This window comes from Ambystoma mexicanum, chromosome 9, assembly GCF_040938575.1.
Source record: "Ambystoma mexicanum isolate Mex_15411 chromosome 9, UKY_AmexF1_1, whole genome shotgun sequence".
NCBI classification, from domain to species: domain Eukaryota; kingdom Metazoa; phylum Chordata; class Amphibia; order Caudata; family Ambystomatidae; genus Ambystoma; species Ambystoma mexicanum.
Genome location: NC_090931.1, coordinates 1,019,677,023 through 1,019,699,577, shown reverse-complemented (window position 1 = coordinate 1,019,699,577; position 22,555 = coordinate 1,019,677,023). Strand labels below are relative to the sequence as shown.

The 22,555-nt window shown below is 46.7% G+C and overlaps 1 protein-coding gene across 1 annotated transcript in view; it reads right to left on the bottom strand.

The window, feature by feature from the left end:
- TTC21B (tetratricopeptide repeat domain 21B) overlaps window positions 1-22,555 on the bottom strand; it is a 1,345,192-nt gene that overhangs the window by 910,378 nt on the left and 412,259 nt on the right. The window lies entirely within an intron of this gene.

The following is a 22,555-nucleotide window of genomic DNA, read 5'->3' as shown; positions in this document are numbered from 1 at the left end:
CTATCGCTGCTCCTTTTCAATTTGTATATCAGATACCTTTGTTTGATCCTTGAAAAAAAAGAAAAGAAAACACATAAAATCGGCATATTTTTCACAAACTACAGTGATTATACGCAGCTGATCATCAAGCTAAGCAGAGACTATGCGCAAGACAGTGCCAAGGTCAAGGATCTATATAAAACAATTGAAACATGGATGACCAACAATTGGGTGTGTCGAAACGCCAAAAAACGGAATTGATGATCTTTGGGACCAACCAAGCCAGAACTAAATTCAAATCAACAATATGAGTTCTTGCAGATAAACAATGACCAAATAAAAGTAGTCAGCAAAGTTAAAACGCCAGGGATTTATTTGGAGCCCTCCCTAAGTGCAGAGGCACATGTTACGCACCTAAATAAAATCCAGCTATACCTGAGTGAAAGGAACAGTACTACAGTTGCTAGAGCAAACATTTTGTCCAGGCTAGATTATGTTAATGCCCTTGGTGCAAACAAGGGCCATATTGCCAAATGTCAGAAAATTCAAAATCACACAGTGAGAATCATAAAAGGTCAAACGAAATCCGACCATATCAGAGATGATAGAAGAAATCTCCAATGGTTAACAATAGAAGACAGAATCAAATTTCAACCACTGACTGTCTCACCGCTGTATTTATGGCACAGCCCCCTGCCTAACTCAAAGCAAACGTTGACCAGGTATGTACCAAGGCAGTCGCTTAGATCCCAAGCTCAGGTCCAGCTAGAAACCACCAAGTATAAGAAAACCAACGGCATGGGTTCAGCATTCCATATGATAGCAGCCACCATATGGAACGACCTCCCATAGATCATCAGACTCGAGACCTCCTATAGCTACTTTCGAAAGCGAGTCAAAACATTACTGTTCCTGATAAATTACCTCTATTAATCTTGGCCAACCCCCTGACTGAATCATACATGTTAACTGTTGTCCTGTAGCCGTGTGTTCCACTCCTTGTGTCCATGTGGTGCACCCTGATGCCCGAGGGCTTTGGCGCAATACAAATAAATAAATATGTGCCTTATGGGCTTATCTTATGGTGGGTATGTATAAGAGACAAATAAAAGGGAGACAATAATTCTTTTAGTAGCATGTACCACCTGAAGGTGACATACCCTCCTCCATTTCACTTTCTTTCTGCCATACCAATGCCTCATGCTCAGAAGTGGTCCAGGTAACCATATCCAAAGACCAAGCTGTGAGTAAAGGAGTTTCCCCGAGGAGTTTAAAACGCCATCCATTTCATGGAAATGTGTCGTTTTAAAATGGTAAACTCCAGGGCTGTAACTCTGCATACCAATATACCCTGTCCCTCGTGGACATTAATCCCAATAAACATAGTTTCAGGAGTTCCCAAGCCAGACTTCCCTGTGAATCTTGCCAGTTTGTCAACAACTTGCACCCAAAACTCCAACACTGCCTGCTTCAGCTCACTTCCCTTGGCCCCCTTTTCTTCGGTGGGGCTCTTTTGCAACTCTGATGTGGGTTCACCCATCTCCCCACTCCCACCTGTATTCTCCCCCCTAATGCTGCCATTCCCCGCTCCTCTACCTCACCTGGTAACAGGGGTGGGCTGCCCTATAGGGAACTCTGGAGAATTCCCAGTAGGACTCTGCACCCTGGGCCTCTTGTGTGGTAACCCATTTTACTTCCACATTTTCTCATAGGAAAAAGGTTGGGCTTGCTAAAAATGTGTAATATGGGGCCACTTTGAAAATTATTTCCAGAGCCTCTTGGTTCCCAGTCCACCACTGCCTGGTAGTGATGGTGGTGGAGGTGGTTCGGGGGGTAAGGGAGGGAGGACGCATCCCTTCAACCACCTGCCCCTTGCGCACACCTGTTCTGATGTGCTTATGTTGTCCTGTCCCTACTGGCCATCGAGAACGCTGGTGTTAGGAATGATTGGCAGCTCAGTAGAATGTTGGTGAGTGTTGCTGTGTGTGAGTGTTCTGAGAGTGTCAGTTGGGCCTGAGCTGGGTGCGCTAGGGCGGCTGGTGGGTGGCCTGTTCTATGTCTCTCTGTCATGTAAATACCTCACGAGTAACAGGAACCCTGCAACTGTATGTGTGTAAATAAAGCCTACCTGGTTTCTACAAGAAGTGTCTCACAGCAGATCTGTGTCTAGACTCAATTCCTGCCTACCTGATCTCAACACCCCTCATCTCCCTGGCCCCCACTGCCCTCTCACACTTATATTGCCACTACAGCCCGCTATTTTGCTGCCTGCCCTCCGCGGCATTCCTGCTATCTTCCCTTTCCTGTCTTTACAGTGCTCCAGACTTGTGACAGCAGCACAGTAATTGCAGCACTGTAAGGACAGGTACCCGGCATGCTGATGATAAAAGGAGGAAGGAATCTTCAGTATTTTTGCATCTGCGTCCCTTCGGGGAATATGACCGACCTATATGGTGTTTTGATGTGACTGGGGTGATGTAGGTCATATGCAGTATATTGACTTGATGTTTAAGCCGAGAATTTCTGGGGGCCTGCTTAATGTTTAAACACATACGCACTCAATGTAAGTTTGTGAATTCCCCATATGACTTTCATTCGGCCTGGGTTACGTCAGCATATATATCGATGCGTACAAAAAGAAGGGGTGGTGTTTGCAGGATTGCCTCAACCCAGCTCCAAAACCAGATGATCAAAAGAACTGGTAACTTGGGGATTGGAGCTGCTGTCATCCAAGTTTTCCCATGATGGTGATAGGGAGTCCGAGTATAGGGTAATCATAGGTGTGATTCTTTCCAGTACCCTTCCACCCTACAGGTAGTAATTCAGGGTGTACTGCACACCTCTTACTCCCTGTATCTAATTGGACCCAAACCGGTTTGTTCTGAATAGTAGCAGCGACTCGGTATATGGGGTGTTTACCAGCAAAAAGGTGCATGTGCTTTCCTTTATTTCTTTTGTTTTTCTTTCCCTTTTAGAGGACTACCCCTATTCCCCTTTCTTCTACCTCTACAGCTAGGGAAGATGCCTGGGCACTTAACATGTAGACACCTGGATGCTTAATCTTCTGTGTCTCTCGGTCTTGGATTCCCTTAAGGTCTTCTTCCTCTGGTGTTACTTTAGGAGGGAAGTAATTCAAGGGACAATTCCTAGCACGGTAGCCCTTTCCCCCACACGAATAGCATACACCTTTTCCAGAAAGGGAGATGCAGGTAAAGGGGTTGCCACTTGTTCTGTAGTGATCTCTTTTCCGGGAGTAGAAATTACCTTTACCTGGAAAGTCGCAGGTGGTTTTACTTCTGCTGCTACCTGGTCTATTGGTGCCCCAACTGAGTTGTATGTGTCCATTTCTATCAAAAGGGGTACTTCTCCCTTTTGTGGTTCCCTGAAAAGCCTAGCTTAGAAGGATGGTATAGGGGATGTTTCTGTTTGGTGGGTTTTGGGGTACAACAGAGAGAGAGGTCTTACATTCAACAGACAGTCTCTCATGTCGCGATTAGTCTCTCCATAATAATAGCATATGTAGTTTTTGTTCCGTTTTCCTTGTTCGCCTGGGGTCTCTCTCTGGCAAGTAGGGAGTTCCTTGACTTGAGAGGTTTCTGATAACTATTTCCCCCGAGAGAGTTAGGTGTTTCAGGTTTCTTTGGATTAGGGTTAACTTTTTCAAGTGGATCTTTGACCTCTTCGTATTTTATAATGGAACTGTTCCTAGGAAATACTAGAGAGATGGAGTTTTCCTATCTTGGGGCAAATTGGGGCTACAGGGGCTTCCTGGGTTAGTTGACTCTGTCCCTTCCAAATGAGATGTAAACCCCTCTGCAAGTATGTATTCCTCCTCCCTTTCTTGATTCCTCTCTCCAACGTTGACCTGTGGATTAACGGAAGAGATGTTACTTCTGATCTATCGAAATGTCCTTCTTAATCAGGTGACCCTCCCCATAGACTCTTGAAGGTTATGGAATTTACTCTCGGGTGAAAAGATAGGAATCTGTGTTTGCATTTTTCGACTACATGGAGCTTCTTCCAACTCACTGGGGGGAGAAACATTCTTGGGGTCCCTAGTCTTCTTTCTAGACATTCCCCATTCATTGCTTCTCATAGGGAAACTTCATAGAAAAGGTAAGTCAACAAATCCCCTCTCTTAATTTTGATGAGTTTAATAGAGAGATTTAAGAGAATGTGTTTGAACTCATGTCTAGGGTGTAAAAGGGGTAAGACAACTAATCCAGTTTTCCTCCATGGTCTGTCTGGTGGGGTTATGTAAATCAAAAGATGTGGAAAAAGGGTTGCCTGAAAATCCTAAATCCAGAATCACCCTATCCCTACCTGGCATCCATTGTACACTGGGACTAAAATTCTATTATGTATTCCCCTCCACTTTTCCCCTAATGGGTTTAAAGGGACAAAGCTGATTCCCACACAATTGCCGGCATTACCAGAAATCCCATATTTTTGAGGTCATTCAAATGGTGTTATTTCTGTCTCCATCAGAAAGGGGATTGACCCTCTAATGGCTTTTAGGGGATTGGTTGGACTCCTGGGAGATATGATGTGGGGCAACTCTATCAGGTTGTCTGAATCCTACTGACACCATATGTAGGGGTGTGGAAAGAAGACGAACACACAGGTGGCGCGATTGCCGCTAAAGATTTGTGAGAAAAGGAAAAATCCTAACTTGCCCTATTACTAAGAGGGGTTTCCCCGCCTCAACTCAATACTAAGGATATTTCAATTTGTACTATGTACATAACATCATGTCTTCTTCTGTAGAGTGGAGCACCATGCCAGTAGTCTGGGGAGAACATTTCCCAGATTGCAGTTCCTTTCAAAGGCAGCACACAGTTCAGTTCCACATTGCAAATGCCTCAGTTCACAAATAAAGCAAAGTTCCAACTCCGAACTTCGTGTCGAGGGATTCCAAGATGGCCGCTGAGGGAAGAGCACTGTGACCTATGCTCTCCTGATCCTCGGGGCTTCCACAGCTTGCTTTGAGTGTCAAGTGCACTCCCAAAGCAGCTTATTTGAATTGTGGAAGAGCCTGCGCTGATGTGGGCCAATAATTAGGCCTACGCTGTGGGAGTTAAGTGAGATTCGGCGGGTCCCAGGAGGCGGCCTCGTCTGAGTCCCAAGTTGACAACAAGGACATACGGCGGGAGTCCCAGCCTCGAGGTGCGGAGGAGAAGGGTGTGCAGGGAGAGCGGAGGACCCCCCTAGGGAGTACGGAGCAGCACCAAGAGAACGTGGCAGGGAGAAGACCAGGAGAGCACTGGAAGACGGTGAACCAGATCGGAAGTGAGAGCGTCGCGGGACACCTGTGGTCGGTGGATGACAGAGTACTGAGGGAGCAGCCCAGGACCCGCTCATCACCCGCAGCTACAACCGAGCGTACACAATAGCGAGGTGACAGGGAGAGGAGGAGCTCCAACTCATTTGAAGTCGCAGCGGGTCTCAGCCAAGGCCAAGGGAAGAGGGGCAGCAACAAGACATCCGACCAGGACCGGGGTGGGCCCAGAGGAGGCAACAACAGGAGACCTACAACTGGTCCTCCAGGCGGCCAGGAAGAGATCCCGACCGGGAGGAAAGGGCAGAAAGTGCTTGTAAGGAGAATGTGGGGGTGGTGACAAGGAGAGTCTGCAAGGCCTTCCCCTGAACAAACGTGAGCGGACCGGAAACCTTAATGCCCCGGGGGGTGACTACACAGAAGAAAAGGCTTGGTCTGGGCCGCGGCTGGTGAAAGAGTTCTGTGCTCCACGCATGGGAGCACCAACTCCCTGGGGGGATAAATAGGAGTGTGGCCCATCCCACGCGTCTTGACCATCAGGGAAGCATCAGCTCTCCCTGGGTGCCAACAGCACATGAACGCAGGGGGCCCAAGACTGCCACATGTCCAAAGGCAGAGATTAAAGGGACACCACCCTAGTGAACAGCCGAGTGGCTACATAGCGAAGCACCTGTAATAGGCTTCCTGGACATAGTCTACTGGAGCCTTCCGGGCGGGGAAGCAGCCCCCGCTTTCACACAGTCTTGAAATCATAAGGCGAGACAAGGGGAAAGTTTTACACAACAGGAGAGAAGCAATGGGAAGATTCCAGGGGATAGGACTCGGGACATCGGAGAGCGAATAGCCCCACAGGAAAGACCGGGATAGGAGACAATGTCCAAGACTAGGGGAAAAGACCAACCTTCAACATAAAAGGGCCCCAGCAAAACCCTTGAGAACAATATACAGAAAATGTGGATTTGGGAAAGGACCTCAGAGCAGGGAACTCAAGCGGCCCAAGAGCAGAGGGAACAGGGAGAACCCCACATGTAGGAAGGACAAGATCAACAGGTGACACAATCTCTCTTTAAACAATATTTTACTGATTTTGGGGACATAATCGCTGATACAGTACTAAAACAAATGACTATAATAATGAGGGAGGACCTCGCTGCAGCACTCCAGGAGATAAAACAAGATGTGGACAAAACGGAGAAAAGGGTCGATACAAACGAGAAAGCGAGACAAGAACGAACAGAAGACTTAAGGAAGATAGAACCCTGGGTAGAGCAAAAGGCAACAACAACACAACTTAGAACTGCAAATGGAAGATTTAGAAAACAGGAGGTCAAATATTTGTATTAAAAACATGCCAGAAGTGTCAGATAAAGACCTCGAAGCAGTGGTGAAGGGCATATTTGAAGACCTGTTGGATGCAGAGGAGAAACCACAGTCGAGACTGGACAGGATTCATAGAATCAGCCCCCGTAGACAGCTACCAGGGGCTCCCCCAGAGACGTGTTGGTGGCAGTCCAAGATTACAGAATCAAGGAACGGATTCTACAGATGTCCAGGAGATCCAAGCAAATAACCTACAACAGATGGGAATTGTCACTTTTCCAAGATTCATCCCAGATGACTTTGGCCAAAAAGAGGAAAATGGCTCCCGTCGTCCAAGCACTCAGAGAAAGACAATCATTACAGATGGACTTTTCCGTTTGCTATGGTGTTTGAATGGCCTTGGCTCACTTGAAGGAGGAATGAAGATTCTGGGGATCGAGGAAGAGGACGTCCAAGAGAAAAGGGGTTCTCAAGTAAAGGATCGACGGTGTAAGAGCTGGGCAAGGTTAACGGTGGTGAGACCTAAAAGAAATAAGGGCGGATATCAGCCCAAACTGAAAGGCCCTCCCAGCAGAGACAATGAGGGAGGAGACATCCACTGAAGGGGTCCATATTCATGGGTAAAGGGCAGGGAGGTATGATGGGATAATCCAGCTTTGCGCTTGGGGAGGGCGCAAAAAGTGAGAAACATAGGAGGCCCAGAGGAAGGAATCCAGAATGGGATGGGGGATACCCGCCTGGGCTCAGGCTGCAGTGCGCAGAGGGCTCAATTCCCGAGGGGGAGATTCGGGGCGGGGAGGCTAGAGGCCGGTTGAGCTCCACCAGCCAAAGGGAGGGGAGAGGGGGGAGTGAAGGGGGACAGGTTGTGGGGGGAATCCAACCAAAGTTGAGGAAGGGAACTTAGGGGAGCTGGAAAAGTATGAAAATGGATAGCATTAAGAGAATAATCATTGTATCCCTGAACATAAAGGGTTTGAACTGGAGAGATACTTATGGCGGGAGGCATCAGATTTAATAACATTGCAGGACCACTCATGTACAGACACGGGACATGGACCGTTTGAGGTCGTCAGGATACCCCACAATCTACCAACCCACAGAAAAGAATAGTGCCGATAGCTTTACGGACAGGGACTCCCAAGGGACATATATATATATATATATATATATATATATATATATATATATATATAGCAGTAAACCTGAAAGCGAGAGGGGAGGGATATACACTAGCAACTATCTATGCCCAAAACATGGGCCAAGATTCCCTTTTTCAACAATCCTTCCTTAGATTAGAGACATTTGCGAAAGGCCCCATAATATTGACAGGGGATTTTAGACAGGTTGTCAAAAACTAAAGGGACTCAGGGAAGACCCTCGAACGAATTAGTAGAAAAGGTGGAGAGGCTAGCTTTGCTTGATGTATGGAGGGAGAAAGAAGGGGACAAGGAAGGATTCACATTCTTCTCACACGTTTACCAGTCATCATCACGAATAGACTATGTAGGTCATCCAGGAAACTCCTTGGTTGGGTGAGCACCATAGAGGTGAGGGCAATACATCTGTCCGACCATGCTCGGCTAGTGGCAAAAATAGACAGAAGGCCAGGTTCCCAAGGGCTTTGGAAATGGAGGTATCCAGCAAACCTGTTTAAGGATGAGACTTTGAGAAAGGAATTGAATGAGGAGATGGTGAGCTATTTTGGGGAGAACAAACCGGTAGAGAAATTAGGGCAAGTGTGGTAAAGACACCTTTAAAGCAACAAAAAGGGGGGAAATCATTGCTATCAAGGCCCAGGGGGGCAGGGACTTAAGGCTAATGGAGAGAAACTTAGTAGAAAAATTGAAGAGGGTAATGGCCAGGATGGGTGTGGGAGCTAGCAGGAAAACGAGAAAGGAATATAGAGCAATAAAGGCCAAATTGTAAATTATACAGACAAGGGCTGCAGAAAAAGCATTGGCATACTTAAAACGTACATTTTTTGAGATGTTGAGGAGGGAAGAGCAAGCCAAAATAATTGTTAAAGTTAAGATGGAAGGGGGGGGGAATTATTATGGACACCAATGATATTGTTCAGGAGTTCTCGAGGTTCTATACCGAGCTATACAGCTCAGCAAATCCTACCGAACAGAGTCAACGGCAATACCTAAAAGGGAGGGACGTGGCTCAAATTACAGCTCAAGAAAATACTAGACCGTGACAATATGTCAGATGAAGTGCAGAGGGTCTTTATGGCCCTGTCCAATAATACCAAGGGGAAACACCAGGGGAAAGGAAATACATGACACTCTGGGAGGTGGTCACCAACCAAAAGATAGGGGCAAGAGATTGGCAACAGTTGTGGGATAATATTCCTAAATTAACTAAATCCTTACAATCCAAGGGATATGAAAAATCCAGAGAAATTACACAAATTTGACCCCTCAGTGTCGAATCTTTGCTGGAGGCAATGCAGAATTGTGGGAACCTGGAACCACATTTGGTGGGATTGCCTTTGCATCCAGGAATACTGGAAGGTAATAGGGGAAGCGCTAGGAGAGGCACTGGGGCTGAAGGGAAGAGGGAATAGAGGGCTGTCTATTTTGGGGTTGGGAGGACAACTGCAAGAGCCATCATCCAGAGCTGAACGCAAGATATATGTGATCTTGATGATGGCAGAGGTTCTGGGGGTGGTGAAAAACTGGAAAGCAAAAGACCCTCCAACCGAATGTGAATGGGTAGGAACTCTACTGGAATGAGTTACCTACTCTTTGCAAGGCAATCAGCAAGGCTTTCGAGGGGGACTGGTACGGATCATGGGGTTTCTTAAAAAGGGGTAAGGGGGAATTTGTGCCCGAGGAGGATGAAACTGCTAGTCCTAGTGGATTGAACCAGATCAAGGGCTACCAAGAGGGCAAAACTCAAAGGACTCTAAAAGGAAGTTTCTACATTGAAGGTCAGACATTTGGGCGGGAGGGGGCAGGGGAGCGGGGGAGACAATTGTTGGTAAAAATGGTGAAAAGGCTAATAAAATGGTACATGGGGAAAAAAAAAACGTAGCACCAAGTGAATGACTCCCTTCGTTGGTCTTCCTCAGGCTTCTTACAATGTTCACAATACCGGGGGGGTAATGACTCCATCACCCGACGTTTCCCAGGTTTCGCATAATGTTCACAAATACCAGGGGGATCGACTCCCTTCCCCTGGCCTTTCTTAGGCTTATCACAATGCCAAAACAATGGCTCCCTTCCCTTGGATTTTCTAACAATATTCAGAATCATATGGGGTGGGGGGTGACCCCTTCCCCTGGCCTTTCGTAAGCTTTTTTCCCACAGCCCACCTGGTTCACTACCCTGCCAGGTACTGTGACTATGAAGATGACTTAGGTTACTCTGCATAAAAGGGTGTGAGCTGCTCTTCTCTTGATGCTGCAGACCTGGTTCACTATCCTGCAGGTAAGGTGACTAGGAAGATGTCTTTGCAGGCAGTTTGTTATTAGGGGTGGGTCCCAGACCCATTCTTTGTGATCAACAGTCCCGGCTACCTGGACCTCTCCTGTGTTAATACCGGCGACCTCCGGTTGTCTGTGGGCGTCTCCTCCCTGCCCATGCTTCTCAGTCTCTCCATGGGCTACTACAGAATCACAGTGTTCCCCTGCTCTTGGGATGTGCATTTCCAGCTCTCTATGCGTGCTGGTTCTCCCAGTCAGCGGGCTGTCCTAGTCGACTTTTCCTCGTCTCAGTATTGATGATCTCATCCTCAACTGGGTTAATTGTGCTCCTCTTCATCCAAGTTGCTGTATCTGACTCACATAGGTAGTCCTTACTCTTCCTCGTCCCAGTACTTTTCAGGGAGGTCAGATTCTCCACCCTAAAGAGGTACATGGAAGTGTGTGGGATTATGAGACCCTGTATAGGGTCGACAGATGGCTGATGGGGATATGCTTTGTGCATACTGCATTCTTCCCAAACAGTCGTCCATAGTCCCATAGGGGGGGATCCCTCCGCATGAGATACACCCGCTGAGGACCGCCTTGAGGGGGACTTTTGAGTAACGGCCTCCTCTCCCTGGCCTCATGGGAAGGGGCACCCCCTAGGGGAGAAGGGACAACATCCAAAGATTCATCACAGTACATACACAGGAGAGCCAGAAAACGCATACAAACGCCACATAAGAAATAACATTTTGTTTGTTTCCATTCTACCCATCTTCGACAATGATTATGAGATCCAACAATTCCGAAATCTGTGTAAGGCAATCAATGTTTTGGCTATGTTAGCATCAAAGAATGTCTGTGGTTCACACAACATATTGATCTCTACATTTGGAAAGGATTCAGGGGCACACAGTAAAGGCAGCCCAGGGAACCTGCAATCTCTGAGCTCTGTTAGTAAAACCAACAGGAATGTGCATGATTTTTTTTCATTTAACCCACATGGCAGATCAAATACCATAATCATTGATACACTAATATCTCTGGAGCTGCATGCTCTGGGTCGTTCAAATAAAGAGGCACATCATCTGCATACATTGCAACTACATGCTCAAGTCCAGAGACCTTAAAACTCTTCCCATAAAGCCTTGACTTAGTGCAAAAAGCAGAGGTGAAGACTATGCCTGGTACCCCTATCCACCCCAACCCCAACTCTCAGAAATGATCTCCCCTTTACGAATTGTGGCCAGCTGGTCCATACAGAGCAGTCAACCCAGAGTTATGGGCCAGGGAAAAGAATTCAGAATCTGAAAAATAAAAAGCCATCCCAATGAATCAAATGCTATTTCAGCATTGAGTGGGGTGGTGGCCATTCCTTACATCTTGCTTGACTTCAAATTCACATGGGACACTTGCCTCTGATGATACAGCATATATCTACCGGGAATATATTCAGACTGATCCTCATGACCAACCCTGCCAGGAGAGGACAGCTGCATTGCCAGTTTCTTACACATAATCTAGGAAACCAACATTTAGCCATGACAGCAGCCAATGTCAGGAGCATTGACAGGCATATTTACCAGGTTTCAGCATTAGTGAGATTATTGCATTCCTCATAGACAGTGTGAGATGCATAACCGGTACCACTTTGGCTAAAACCTCAAACAATTTAGAAGCTGGGGTTTATTTAAATGTATTCTGTAGCTACCCCTCCTCCCCCCAGCGCTGGGTACTGCCCTATACACTGAACGGATTGCTGGTTTTATCTTCTGAAAGGTTATAGGGCTTTCCAGGTCATTCCCCTTTATCTTTACATTTAGGGATTGAATAACCCTGTATTACCATCACCATTTGCTCCCTAGCCACCTGTGGAGAGTGGGACTGTTTTATAGTATTGCATAAATACTACACTTTTTGATTGTTGATTACTAATTAAGGTGTCTAGGTCATTGTTTATTATTTATTAAGTGGCGGGACATGTGATCAAATACAAATGATGCAAGTTTACCTGACTTGCCACTATACATCTGCCATTTTGTGTGCCAGGACCAATATTCAAATTGTTGTAGTATTCCAAGTGTTCAACATGCTAGTTGTGTTACTTTTATGTCTGGTACACTGTAAAGTAAATAGATTACATCTTCCTGATGAGAAATGTCATCATGCAAAGCCTTCTTATTCAACAACTTTCATTTACATAAAAGCCACACACCACCACCTTGAATGCGTCCCAGATCATCCACTTAGATGTATTGACTCTGTTTTCCTGAAAGTAATCTATAATATCACTGCAGGGAGCCTTATGAAAATCTAAGTTTTGAAGAGACTCACCCCTAATCTTCCATTAGGGGACCTCTGGTCTAGTACTCATCCAACCTGTATTTAACCCTTAGCAAAGAATGGTCATAAATCATGCTTGCTAGGAATTGAAGTTCCAAGAACCGCTTGTATACATTTCTAAATGCAACCAGTCAATTGGAGTATAAACGTCATGGACAAGGAATAATAAGAGAATTCTATCACATCATGCTGTTGTTCGCTCTACACACCAATCATCCCAAACCATTGTAGGGCACTCTTCAATGTAGTAGATATTTGTTACCGGCGCACCCGAACTGCCCAGGATTTACCTTTGTACAAATCTATCCTGCAGTTGCAATCCCTGGTCAGAGGATGAATATTTCCACAGATAAAATCTGCAATAGGAGACAATAGAAAATAATGTCTTATTCACTACATTTGGACGGCAAAGATCTTTCTGCAGACAGGTAGACAGGTGACCTGAAATGATCACAAATCTGCCCATTTCATCAATTTGCACCTTGTCAATCTCAGAGGGCAACACATGGAACCCAGATCAAAACTCCCCTGAGTAGCTGGAAATATTTGCGACATGTATTGTCCCTCTCATGTCTTCACTAGTTTGGCCACCTCAGTTTTATTCAAATGTGTCTCCTCTTTTTTTGTTGTTGTTAAAATTCTGTTTATTATTTTCAACAAGTAACAATACCGAAAAGAACAGTGGTTCAGCGAGTCCCTCCCCGCTAAATTCCACACACCAAGTGTGTCCCTGTTCCATACATACAACAATGCTTCCCCAATATGTCTTCACCTGTGTGCCACATTGCCCATTATGTGCGGTCTTTCCCCATTATCATCAAACATTGTCCCCTCACCACTCCCATCACTCCTTCAGTAGTCTTTAACACCAGTCTTGAAGGGTTCCCCTTCTTCAGGGTCTGCTGGTCCCAAATGTCCTTAGGCTTAGTACAAGGATGAACAACCATGCCATATTCTGTTTCCATCTCATTACAATAAAGAATATCCTCTTGCCATCGTTCTTTATAGAATGTTTAGTTCTCCCCCACACCATTGCCACCCTTCTTTTCGCCAGGAGTAACAATCCTGCTAACCTCCTCACTTTACCTGCAATTTGTTTGGTATATACCAATAAAGCCAACACCAGTGTAGGGTACACGTGTTCGCCTATAAAGTTACTCAATATCTCAAATACCTCCTCCCAAAAGTGATACACGGGGGGCAGCTCCATACCGCGTGGAGGAAACCCACCAGCGTGGCCTCGCATCTCACATATTCATCTGGGGTATCAATTGGTATGTAAAACTATAGGAGTGTAGTAGAACTGGTAAATGTATCTAAGATGTTTCAATTTGAACATGCTATTACAGGCTTTTCTTAATATGTCCTCAACAATACCGCTACATTGCATCAGGTATAACAAGGCGCATTGCTATCTCCCACTTTCCCCAAGAAGATTCCGCCCATCCCTCACAGGCCTCCAATATTTTACTATAAAGATTGGACACTATCCTGCTAGCATCTACCGTCCTTTTTATTCCATCTAAAATAGAGGCCGTCTCCGTGTTCCTTTTTAAAAGCTGAGAACAAACGCTTCAGGAAGTTTCGTATCTGGAAATGTAGAATCAAATCCAAAGTAGTAATTTTCCCCCTACCCCTTCAGAGAAAGGAACTGTCCGTCTGGAACTAGGTCCCGAAAACTTGAAATACCCAGCCGTTTTATATAGTGCACATATGAAGCTCGCTAGTTAACGGTAGACACACAATGGTAGTTCAGGAGAGTAAAATATCATCTCTCTCCCTTCTTTTCAAAGTGCACTCATGCTCTGCAAGGCAACTCCACCATATTTGGCTTTGACGGTTTATCGGGAGTTGTCAGTATGACAGCCTGAAGCAGGGAAGGTGGTTTCTATCAGTCCCCTCGCCAAACCAGTATACTAAACATCCTGCCTGACCGGCTTCATAATACGCCTCCAGATCGGGGAGCGCTAACCCCTCTCTCTCCAACGGCGTGACCAGCTTCTGCCAAGCCATACAGGGTTGTTTACCCACCCAAATGAACCGAGAAAGCACTGACGGTACCTCACGGAAATAAGCCTTAGGTACTGCTAGTGCGACATTGAGAAACGCGTACAAGAACCAGGGCAGCAGAACCATTTCCACGAGCAAAATCCTCCCATAAAGGTTGAGGGGTAGTCCCATCCATTTTCCCATTACTATTTTGGATTGCTCTAACACCATTGGATAATTACGTTGACATAACACCTCTGGAAAACAAGCCATATCAATCCCTAAGAACCGGGAATGCTCCATGTGTCACTGAAACACAAAACCATCATTGTACTGCCCAGTAGCATCAGTGAGAGGGAAAAGTACAGATTTTGTAGTGTTTACTTTCAACCCAGAACATTCGCCAAAACCCAGCACGTCCACCAGAATTGGTGCCAATTTATCCTGCGGGTTCTTGAAAAAAGTCACTATATCAAAGAGAAACCACAACCTTATGACTATACAACTGTATCCCTCTAGGTGTAGGACTATCTCTTAATAGTTCGTCAAGCGGCTCAATCGCCAGGGCAAACAATAAGTGTGAGATGTGGCACCCCTATCTAGTGCCTCTGTCCAATGAAATGACAGGCGTGTACAGGCCATTCACTCCAATTTTAGCGCTAGGCAAAGTGTAAAGTAGCGAAACCATGGATATGAACTCTTTCTCCATTCAGATCCTCCTCAATACCATGAACAAAAAGGGCCATTCCACAGAGTGAAACGCCTTCTCTGCATCCAGTAACGCTGACACTGCGGAGTCGTACTGACATGCCACTAACATTAAACCGAGCATGCGATGCTAACTGTTAGGCAAGATTGTATGCAGTATCCTTTGGGTGCACTACAACAACCCTGACCTCCTGGCAATAGGAACCCAACCTTTGGTATAAGTCTGTACTACACAGGTTGGTAGCGTGTTGAGCAGCTAGGCTTATCTTAAGAGGGGTCAATGTGAGCTGTAGGGTAGTTACACAGAGATTCACAGTGACGAGTATTCAAATAAACTCTTACACACAAGGTTTCATGATTAAACAATTATTAATTTAACAGTCAGTTAGAGTAAGCCTTCTTCAGAAGGTGCAATATAATAGTAACACTTAAAACAAACGCTCTTAATATTTCTAAAAGTCAAGGTGAACTGAAGCACTTCTGGTTCGTAAGTAAAAGTCTTGCACAATGTTTTAGAATAAGAAGAAATTCAAAGTAGGTCCACAAGCCGATTATGTCTGTGAGGTAAAGAAGCTGTTGGCAAAGCTACAGGGGCAACTAGTCTCTAACGAGAACAAGCAAAGTGGCACAACAAGAGGCACGTTCTCTCAGACTTTACAGTGCCTTTAGGTTGAAGAAAAACTGCAGCAGATGCCTTCTGTTCCTGTGCAGCTCTTCAGATGCTGTTCCTGGGCCTCAGTCGTGGGGACAGAAGGGAGGCCTTCTGGGGACTCCTGCACTACAATGGGATGGTCACCGCTCGCAACCGGCAATATTCAAACAAATGGCACTTCGGTGTTTTAGCTCCTCTCGTCTACCGCAAATAGCAACACTGCAGTTCCTGGCTGTCGAGATGGACTTTCCTTGCATCTGGGGTCCCTAACTCCGTTGAGGGGGCTCAGGCTCGGTCAGTCCTGCTTCCTGGGAGTCCGGAGGATCTTCATGGAGCTCTTGGCCAGCTTAAAAGCAACGCACACAATCTGATGCTCCACTCCCTGGCTATTCGGTTACAGCAGCAACTGCAGTGGAATTTCAACCAGCTCAGAGAGGATGCCCAGGTGGCTTACTTTGGAGTCGATTGGTGCCACCAACTCAAAGGGAGAAGTCACCCTGGCAGGGGCTTCTCTGTCGATACGAATTTGGAGTTTCAGCACAGCAGTAGGGCTTCACCGGGCAAACCAACGGTCCAGGAGTTGCAGCAGGCGTACTCTTCAATTTCTTCTTCAGATTCCTTCGTCCAGTGGTCGACTGCCTTCCAAGCCAAAAAGCCTCACCTTTTATGCAGGTTTCTCCTATCCATTCATTCCAGCCTAGCTGTCACTCACCCAGCAGGGTGGCTGTCCTTGCCGGACAGCCAGTCGGCCAATCGCCTAAGAGTGCCTTCTGGTCTCCTAGGAGACTAAGCACAGGGAGTTTCGGGCACCTCACTCGCTTCCTGCACCCGCCAAACACCCTGGAGCCAGAGGCGAGCTTTACTTGTTAATCCCGCCAAAGGCAAAATGAACAAAGGGACCAAACCTGGTTTGGCGTGCAGAGTAAATCTCAAGAAGAACCTTCCCACAAAGAAATGGCAAAAAAGAAGACCAGGCCATTTTGACAAAAATCGCACCCTTGAGTGCTTTACTGCAGCTGCGACCACAGCCTGCGGTAAATGCATACCACGGTAGTTAAAAGTAAACCACTGCCACCAGCCAATCAGTGAGGGAAGGGTAACATAAAATCGTTACATGAGAAGATAGACAAAGGGGATACTAAGTAATCCCTCCAGTAAGATGGTGTGTGCTGGGTCGAGAAAGTTAAAAGTGTAAGCAAAGTCAATTTCACTTCACTGCTCTTGCAAACAGTAGTTTATCCAAGAAAAAGTATTTAAACCTTGGGGAACTCTGAAAGACTTCCCTGTGGCACTGCACTAAAGATGATGTGTGAAACAACGTAAAAGATGATGCCTATGGAGTTTGTCAGACTCCACAACCAAAAGAAACAGTGTTCAAAATCACATTAAAATACACAAGAGAGTGGAAAAAAGGGGTCTCACTCTCTCCATCTTAAAAATTCAAGTCCTCAAAATCCAGCAAAGTTGCTGGGGGTCTCTAAGGTAGAGAGGAATTAGCACATTTCTGAGAATTCTCCCCAACACAAACCATAAGAGGTAGACCGTCCCGGGATAAAACCAGAGAGAACCGCCTTAACGCAGTTATTCATCAGAGGCACTAACCTCGCAGCTAACTTTCGCCAATATCTAAGTTAATAAGTGAGATTGGGTGGTAGGAAAAACATTCAGCTGCTGCCTTCCCGGGTTTCAACGATGCTGTGACCACCGCCTCTCTAATGGGGTCTGGCAGCCACTCCTCTCTCATGGACTGCCAATATACCTACAAGCGATGTGGAGCAAACTGGGGCACAAAATACTTATAAAACTCGTCTGTAAAAGAGTCTGCAAGGAATAAAGGCAGGTGTAAAAACGACAAAAAGCCTGAATCTCTATCCACATATTGCAGAGTCCCCTGTTCATCCTACATGGACTGTGTATGCGATTTAGGAGTATCAACCTTGGCTGCCCACGCAAGCAGTTTACCCAGGCGTTGACCATCCCTGTATTGCCCAACAGCCTCTATCCCTCATAGAAATGTCCGTTCTCTCTGGGCAGCATCTCTAAATCGCCACAATTATTCCTTAACAACGTTCTGCTTAGTGGGATCACCCATTAAGTCCAGTTCCCCTTGTAAGCGCTGAATGCATGCCTCGCTTTCCGCCAGTTCAACCTGCATCAATTTCAGTATCCCAGACTCTCTTGAAATACATTCTCTTCCAAACACACACTTGCAAAGTTCCCCATAGTACTGAAATCGATGTGACCAAGCCCATATTTACAGCAAAAAAAATCATTAATACCCTGCCCAATCCCCGTTGAAAATGCTTTGTCGTACAAACCTTCACCTTTAAACACCCAGTCTGGTCTCCCATTCTTGCGCCCCGCCACTTCCAACACAATTACTACCGATGCATGATCTGCGCTCTTCTACCCATCCCGTACTCCTGTCCAAAATAGAAAAGTAATCCAGTCGAGATGCTGACTGGTGGACCACAGAGATAAATGTGCACCACTTCTCTTCCCAATGGCTAGTCCTGTATATGTCATTCAGCTCCTCTTCCCAGCTCAATTCCTGTAGCTTACTGGTCGATTTCAAAGGATATCTCAGTACCCCTCAGTTCTGTCCGCCTCCAGTTGCATCACTGCATGAAAATCCCCTGCAAACACCAGCACATTTGTTGAGCTATCCATTCCAGAATGTCCACTGTATCCTGGTTGGCCATAGCAGTTAATGAAAGTAATTGCATGACCATGCACAACTCCCCTAACCAATAGCGCCCTCCCCTCTTGTTCTTTAATCATTTTCATCAGGCGAAAAACCAACTGAATTATGTATCCGTATACAAACCCCTTGTGAATAAGAGGAGTAAGAAGAGAAGTAGCAGTGACATTCCCAACCTTGCCCAAAATGTGATTCCCCCCCCACTGCAGTCAAGTGTGTCTCCTGCAAAAATGCAATATCCAGATGGTGACCCTTCATATATAATAACACCTTGCAGGCTTTGGATGGGCAATTCAAACCCCCTAATGTTCCAGGTCATACATTTCAGCTCCTTAGCCATCCCTGTGCAAGCCATTCATGGAATTCTCCAGGTTTTCTGAGAAGCATCTCTTCATCAAACCCACTGCAAGCAATATCAACATCCCCATCTGGTGCACCCCAAGCCATCCCCAATGTAACCACAGCGTATGGGAAGTGGAATCAAAATAACTGAGGGCAACCCCACCAAACTACTCCCCCTGTCCATAAACAACCCAACCACCAACAACCTCCCCCTTCCCCGCCAGCAACTCCAACTTGCCAGTGACATCCGCCCCACCCCAACTCACTGGTGGTCATGAGCTTCCGCACGAGGGTAGCTCAGCACCTAGCCACCCATTGCCCCCACACATTGATAACTGCCACCTCCTTGCCGCCACCAACTTAAACAGTACACCGTTTGTCATCTCCCATCAGCATACATCTACACATCATGGTGAAGTACACACCTGATCATTGTTCCCATTGCCATCGAGGTATCGTTGGCAGCGATTCAAGGAAAGCATTGGCTTCATCCGGGGTGTGAAAAAAACAGTGTCCACTCCTAATGCTCCACTCTATGTTTAGCTGGAAAGAGCATGGCATATCCTATGCCTCTCTCTCAAAGCCACTTTATGACATCCATGTATGTCCTCCTTGATACCAACACCTTGGCCCTCATTACAACACCGGCGCTAAACCATGGCGCTATTAGCACCATGGTTGCTGCCGGTATTGTAACAAGTCCACCATGGTGAAATGGGGAAGTACCACCCCATTCCAAGGTTGGCGGGGCGGTACTTCCCCATTTCACCATAGCCCTTCCCCATTCCCATTTTTGCCCCATAGGGCATAATGGGAATGGGGAAGGCGGTAATTACGGTACCGCAAATTGCGGTACCGTAATTAGCACCAAGGTCCCTTTGCGGGTCCATTACTTAACGGCTGGTAAAACCCGCAAAGGGACCTCGTAATCAGGTGCTAAGGGATTACCAATACCCTTACCGGTACCGGTAATCCCTTAGCGCCAGAGTCGTAATGAGGCCCCTTGTCTGAAAAATCCAGAAAGGGCTTACTGGGGTCCCGTTTGTATGTCAGAGTTCCTTTCTCCCTGCCCTTACAGTGTCTTGCACAGTATCAATTCCATGGACCTCTGTTCCACTGATTCAAGAACACCCATTATCCTGAGATTATTTCTTTTAAACCTAGATTCAAGGTTCTCCTGTTAATCAGTGAGAACAACAAGGCTCCCGCACCTAAATTAGGCTTTTGGCATGTAACTATCTGCTTAATTTTAGGGTAAACAGCCTGGCATGCGACAATTCACACAACGACAAGTGGAAGTTCAAGCAAAATACAACCTGACTTCATAGAGCATTATTATAATAAAGTAAACTGTTTTCAATAAATAGAAATGTTAAAATCATCACTGTTAATCATTCAATTCCTTTAGTTCTTTTTTACTTGGCCAAGCTCCCGTGATGTTGACAAAGACTCATCCTTAACCGTGGAGACTTGCCCCTCAACCTCAACCAATCTCCCACCAAATTTATCTAAACGCACCTGCATGTGGTCTACCTTACAGGTTATAGTGTCGATTTCCCCACTTAACGGTTGTATACTGGCCTGTAGCTGGTTCAACATTACTTTGATGTCATGAAATTCCCCATTGGCGTCCTGGGATGAGGGTCTAGAACTCTCAGAGAAGCTTCCATCACCTTGTGGCTTTTGACCTGCAAGGGAGTCTCAAATTGTAGTTTTGACTGCTGCTTCCCTGCTTTACACGATTATGGACATTATGCAGTACCTCAGGACCTAAATCGCCATTACTCCCATGACGACCATGGAATCACAAAAACATCAGCCCCGATTAGATGAACACTATCTAAAGCAGTCTATGCGTTACGCTCACCTGGTGGCTCCCACAGGGGTGTCGAGCGGAACTGGACAGCCAAGGTCTCCACCAACGTGATGCGTAGTGCAGAGATGACTGACTGGACTGGCCCACCTAGCTTTGTCTGCTTGACCCATAGAAGTAGTCTCCTAAAGACGGGGAAGGGAATTAGCCATCCGTGGATTTAAGTATTAACACCTCACTGCGTCCCCACTTATCACTTCTGACATTCCCTTTCACAAAGCTCACCTTATAGTCTTGAATGATGAGCTCTCCATCCTGCGCAGAATGCAGGGGCGCGTTGATGGCCAGTTACTTCACTGGCTTGAGGATATTGGAAGAGTTCTGGACAAATCTTGGCTCCAAACCTCCGGGCGAAAGGCTGTAAGTATATAGTTCTAGTGAGTTCAAAATGTCCGATTAATCACTCTTGTCCAATTCCTTGTTTCTTTTGCAGCTTAGACCCAAAAGATGACCGTCTTGTGGCAGCTGAATGCGTTCAGGTAAGAGTCTCTGTTTTGTAACACTGTCCGGTAAATGATGCCAGGGTTTAACTCGCTGCTTTCTCTTTTCTTGCAGGTGCAGCGTAGGAAGATTTGGCGTGCTGGTGAATAATACCTCCTGCGGTAAAATCAGGTAAGCATATGGTGGCAAGAGATTGTCCTTGTTTGTTCCCTTGGCTCACCTTGTTGTTTTCTTGTCCCCCTTAGGCGCTGGAATGCGGCAACCAGGTGATGGGGACAGCACCGGATCGTAGAGATGCTGTGAGGAATGGTGAGTATGGCGCGGCGCTGCTGCTGGCGATGCAACGCGTTTAAAATGAAGTCTGTTTCTGGTTTGAAGATGTGCTGAATCCGAAATCAGGTGAGAAATCCAGTAAAGTTCTTGTTCTAACCGTTCTTCTTCTTTCTAGGCGCTCTGGACTCGAGGCGGGCGTGGCAGGATGCTGACTGCAGACACGGTGAGCGTTACGCTGCTGGATGCAGAATATCGCGAAGCATGTGCTGCTCTTCGGGCGTGGTTTAAATAGCCCTCAAAGTAGTCCCAGGTAAGTATTCCTCCACAGCCACACCAGAGTAACAAAATAGTCCCTAAGATAAAATAGTCCCTTCAAGCCTCACATGGGCTTGGATGCTTGGATCCCTTGCAGCATGGTCTGCATCAGGTAAGTTAACATATGAGCCTGGCGCCTGTGGCGCCAGGACTGATGTCCCATATGAGCCTGGCACCATAGGCGCCAGGACTGTACCCAGATAGCCCCTAACAGGGGTTTCTGGGTTTGCTCCAGGTAACATGATGCCTGCTTCCCGGGTTGATGGACTTGGGCTGGATGCCCGGGGGTAGGCATCATGAGACTATGCAGCTCTGCGGCCTATAGCAGGTGCAATCCGTCGACGGTCTTCCCTGCACCCCCCTCCCCAACAGCACAGGTACGCAGCAGGCCCAGGATTCCACCGCAACCTCCCACTCACCACTGGAAAACAGCCACTCACTGACTCTTTCTTCCCACCTTTGTTAAGGAGCATCATCTCGCTGCACACCAAAGGAGGTGACACCCACTTCAGCCGCCCGCCATGCGGCACTGCCAGTTCAGGTGTCAATATAACGCTCACCTGGTATCCATGGGGATGTCACTCAGCCTGTTCTGACCTCTTACGATCTCGAACCCTTCCCTGGAGTCTACTCGACTGGAGACTGGGCCTGAAACACAGGATTGGTAGAGTTTAACTCTCTATTGTCTCTGTGTGCTTGAACCCCTTCTTTCCCGGGGTCCAACCCTTCCCTTTGATCCACTGTTACGCTCACCTGGCTCGCACAGAGGCGTCGATCTGGACTGGACTGCTGCGATTGCCACCAATGTGACGCGTAGGGCCGAGATGACGGACTGGACTGGCCCACCTAGCTTCGTTTGCTTGGCCCGTAGGAATATTCTTCTGCAAGTGGAGAAAGGGAATTAACCACCCGTGGAGTTGAGCGTAAAT